General features: G+C 36.5%; 1 pseudogene; it reads right to left on the bottom strand.

Annotated features, from left to right (window-relative positions):
• Positions 1 to 2,576: 2,576 nt before the first annotated feature.
• On the bottom strand, positions 2,577 to 4,720 carry LOC145548561 (uncharacterized; annotated as a pseudogene).
• Between the last annotated feature and the right edge of the window lie 461 nt (positions 4,721 to 5,181).

Here is a 5,181-nt window from a genome sequence, read left to right as displayed (position 1 = left end):
CCATCTCACCGAACCCCTGGGGTTTGATCGAACCCAGGTTAAGAACCACTGCATTAAAGACATCATCATTTGGCCTATTCTTATAACGGTCAACTATACCAGTCATCCACATGTCTTCTGGAGTGAGATCCTGTGCTGCAGCTTTTTCTCTCAAAATAGAAATTGGTAAACTCATTTCTGTGATATTATCGCCCGTAGGAACAAAAACCCCTTTCCGAGAACACTTCTTTGATTAGTCGGTATACTGCTTCCTGCACACAAACATTCTGATTATGTAAATACACGCTACCAAGTTTCTTTAAAGCCTTGTTAGCATTAACATTTCCATCTTTGGCTGCTTCTCCTTTGTGCATTTCCCAACAAAAGGCCAATTTCATGCTCACTTTTGGACATGTAAGACACTATAAACACAAGCATAAGCATCAGCACAATACTGGATATCATTATTTGCATTCCAAGCTTTTAACAGCGGCTTGCTATATTGATGAATCCAGATGTCATTAATTTGTATTTTCAACATGACATGAGTATTCCTACTGGATCGCTTATATGTCGTTTCAAATGCATCTTGACTTATCCCCAAAGCTTAGATCATTTCTTCCACAGTACTATATGGACAATTCTCATCAGAGATGGTATTCTTTACATTAATTAAAATATCCATCCATCCATCCATCCATCCATCCATCCATCCATCCATCCATTTTCTTCCACTTATCCAGGGTCGGGTCGCATATAAGCAACCCGACCCCCTCAGTTGCTCTATCTCTCTCAATTTGTTCCCAGCTCTCCTTGTCCTTACCAAGACATTCACAATGTACTTTATCATCAGTTTTATCCAAATTACATTTGCAAGTCTTGAATGGATCTTAATATTTTTCACCACGACAAATAAAGGTTTGGGAAGATGCAGGCCATGGGAAATTGAAATGATAGACAGTTTTTTTCTTTTTACAAGTTTTTGAATGTCGTTTTGACTGCTGCTGTACAGATGTTACAACATAAAACAACGGATCTTCTTCAGATGGAATTTCACATGTCACATGCTTCTCAATAAATGCAATAACCTCTTCATCTGTGTTCTTTTCCAAAATTGGAGCACCATAAATCCAAAAAAGACAATGACAATGGGAAGAACCATGCTGCTGGAATTCTACACAATAATAGTAGTCTTCAATTTTTCCAATCAGATTTGCAGGAGACATTAAAACTTCTTTTATAAAAACATGCCATCTAAAATCAAACATTCTTGCTGCAGTAACAGGGTTTCGACACAGCAATTCACACTTATCTGCTCACTGCAACTGTTCCAAAGTCTGTGTTCATCCTTCCTGCTTTAAAATGCTATAAAGTATTTGTTCATCTCATATCAGCAGACAAAAATGAGGCAAACCATGTGGGTTTTCCCAACATTCTAACACAAGCTGGCAAGTCACGTTGAGCCGACTGCCAGGAAGCAGGTGTGCCTCGAATGTGTTTCAAGAAATGATATCTGTCATCAAATTCCAACAACTTATTTAAGGAGTTTCCATCCTTCAAAAGCTCAGTCATATTTTTAGATGTACAATTTTTGCCTTTTACGTTAAGCTATTGACACTTTAGACACAACCTGTTCCAGTTCTAACATGTACTGTGAAAAGAATATAGATTCCACATTAAGCGCAAATCTACCATCAACATGAAGAAGTCGGTTATTAAAATAATGACTCAAAGTCAAACAATATTGCTGCTTTTCATGGTATGTGTTAAAACCCGATGGGAACACTAAAGGGAAACATATTGAACTTGTTATTTTGCACAATTGTGAATTACAATGAGATTACACAGCCTGCTATATTTTCTGTGAACCATCAGAGGGTGCTGTAGAGAAATTTAATTATTTTTACTGTTGTCTGCAATTATTTTTATACTTTACTGTTTTTATAAAAACTAGAAAAACAGCAGATTGAAGTAGATTATATTTAAATTAATTTTTAAGTATTAATGTTAAAACTACAATGCAATGATATTACTAAGAGCATTGTCAAAAAAACCTAAGAAAGATTTGGAAAATGTTTCTTAGGTTTTGTTTGTGCTCTGAACCACTCATTTACAGTTAAATTCCACCTCCTCTATTTCATTAGTCAGTATTTACAACAGGAAAGTTACCAAATTGTTATGGCAAAAGAATCAAACTTCCAACATTTGAAATATCAAAAATTTGAAAATTGTAATTATGTTATGAAAATTGCAGACTGAAAAGAACAACACTCATTTGTTGTTCATTTGAACAACAAACATTTTTTATTTATTAATACACATTGCGGAACATATTATACAAACCCCCTGGCCAGCAGGAACCTCCAAAGGACAGACGCACCCCACATCAGGATAGTCAGATGCCTCTCGAGGAAGAGCAGAATGCAATGTAAGCTTGATCTACAAAGAAATTACACAAAAAACATAACATCAAGCTAATTTTGCACAAAATCAACAAAGATGCAATGTCAAATGTTTTCAATAAAACACATAGTAATTCATTATTAATTATAAATTTAACCTTAATGTGAAAAACAGTGTTTTTGGGCGGGACACATTCAACACCTCTGGCAGGAGTTACACATGATACAACTGAAACCTAAAGGACAAATCAAGAAAAGAACAGTTTAATAAAATAAGGAACATTGCTGATTTTATAATAATCTGTACTAGAAATGATTAATTAGCTCATACTTGTACAAACCTCCCATGTCACATGGCTTCTCTTTGGGAGAGCTGGTTTCTTTTTATCTTCCACAGGCTTTGTCTGCAACACTGCAAAAAACATTGAGAGTTTGTGTTATTGATAAAAGAAAACACTAAGAATGTTAGTAATTGCAGCATTCTGCAAATTACCTCAGTGCCTGTGAGAACATCTGGAAGAGCCGATGGAGAGACTGTTTCCATGGCAACCAAAATAGCGGGTGAGAAACGGACAGGATTTAGAAGGATGAAACATTCCGTTAAAGCCTCGGGAGTGCCATCGCTCTATAAGATCAAAATTTTAATTATTAAGATACCATTGACATTGACAATTAATTATATTTCATAAACATCTGCAAGCCTCATGCACTTGGTAATGAACCTCTCTTTTCTTGGGTGAATGAGATAAAGAGTCCAATTCCCCCGAGTGGTTCCTCTGTAAAGGTAGAGCACATACAAGGTTTTTAGGATGACCAGCCGTAGTTAAAGAAACACCTTTCATTCATTGTAAGCCAACAAAAGATTGAAACCATCCTGCCGGATCTCATGTGTGTCCACACAGAAGTGTGTGGAGAAGGAGGAGAAAGACGAGGACTCTCCACTCCCTTCACTACCAGACGGGGCACAAACCTTGGTTTAAACGGACGAGTTGCCTGACTCTGCACCAGTTGCTTTGGTCCAGACAACTCCAGGAACTGATAGCCAGCATTCCAAATCAGATCCCTGAGGATGTGCATCCCACGGTCATCGCTAAGGTGGATCTCCACATATAAACAGTAATCAGAGATAAAATTAATATTTCATATGAATGCCAATTTGTTCCTTACTGTGTTTAAAATGAAGATGTACTCATGCTATCATGGCACCACAGAGTGAGACGGTCCAGAGGAAAGTGGTCAGCGGTGGAAAAATAGGAAATCCCTGGAAAGATAATGACAAAATAAAAATTAATTTTGCAAATACCAAATCACCAAAGATGACATGTAAAGAGCTGTAATACATTTACCAAACAAAAACATAATTATCAATATTTTACTACCCACCTAGCTTTGCTGACCTGGGGTGGAATTCTTGCTGGAACAAGTTCTGCTTCTCTCTGGATTCAGTCAAGCAGGGAACAAACCTGGTACAAAACACCTAGAATAAATAATCGATTTAGAAATTTATATTCAAAAGACCTAGGAAAATAACCCATTAAGAAGTTGATGTTTATATCACTATTTCTAGATTCCAGTCCTCAGACTATTGCTCTACATGCTTTACATGTGTAGCAGAAGGGACATTTCTAAAACATGCAGGGCAGTGGTATCTGTTAGCCGGGATTGAGAAACACTGGTTTTTAATCAACAACAACAGTGCCCACCTTAGGCCAATGACTACAGACGGCCAACATGTACCGCTCAAATTTCTGTCCAGCTTCTTCTGGATGGCGACTGGCTGTAAGGTTGTTTGACAGAGCCATAATGCAGACAGCATCAGGCTCCTGAGGTACATTGGCTTTTATTACCTCAAGATGCAAATGAGCTGCTCAGGCTCCAGGAGTGTATACTCCTGGAGCCTGACATAAACCTAAACTGTAAGCAGCCATTTGGCATCTCAACAATGACATCCATGAAGGACTGCAAATGGGACTTTCCCATCAGAAGGACAAACTAAAATCGTACAAACACAGCAACATGAGAACTATGCCTACATAATCTCTTTGAAATCATTGCTGATTTTACTTACTTTCTTATCCGGGCACACCTCAGGAATGACCAGCTATTAAAAAACATAAATGGAAGAATACATAAAATTATTTTAAAAAATATAAAATATGTACTCTGGATACTTCATCTGACATACCAATAAGACATTCAATTTAAAATAATATTATTAAATTAAACACTCATGTGAAATTAAAATCACTGGAGTCATTGGGTATCCCTACATGCCCAATTCGAACTGCTTCTACCCTTCTTGCAGCTTTGGATCAGCAGTGGGACTTTTCTCAAGGCATCTACATTTTAACATGAAAGAGTTCAGTGGAAAGAATTAATATTTATAATTACAGCAATATAAATATTATAATGTATCATAAAAGGTAGTACACATTTCACATTTCTGCAGATTTTAAAGTACATCTTTACCTGCAAGTCTATAACTATGTTTATTCTTTTCATCATAAACATTAAATCATGCAAGTTTGAAAACATTTCCTCTTTATTTGACAAAGTTATGAGGGTGAACCAAGTATTTTAGTCACCTGAAATAGCCTAATTTTTTTAAGGAGAACATATTATTTCAGGCAACTAAAATATATGGTTTTAAATATATATATATATATATATATATATATATATATATATATATAGAGAAGTGTGGTCGGATGGTTACAAAGAGAGGGAAGGTCGCCCACACAGAAGGGGTCTCACTCCCAGAAGGAACAATAGCAGACATAGAGCACAGCTACAAGTACCT

This window comes from Poecilia reticulata, chromosome 18 (assembly GCF_904066995.2).
Source record: "Poecilia reticulata chromosome 18, P_reticulata-male-v2, whole genome shotgun sequence".
NCBI lineage: Eukaryota > Metazoa > Chordata > Actinopteri > Cyprinodontiformes > Poeciliidae > Poecilia > Poecilia reticulata.
This window is presented reverse-complemented; position numbering and strand designations above follow the sequence as displayed.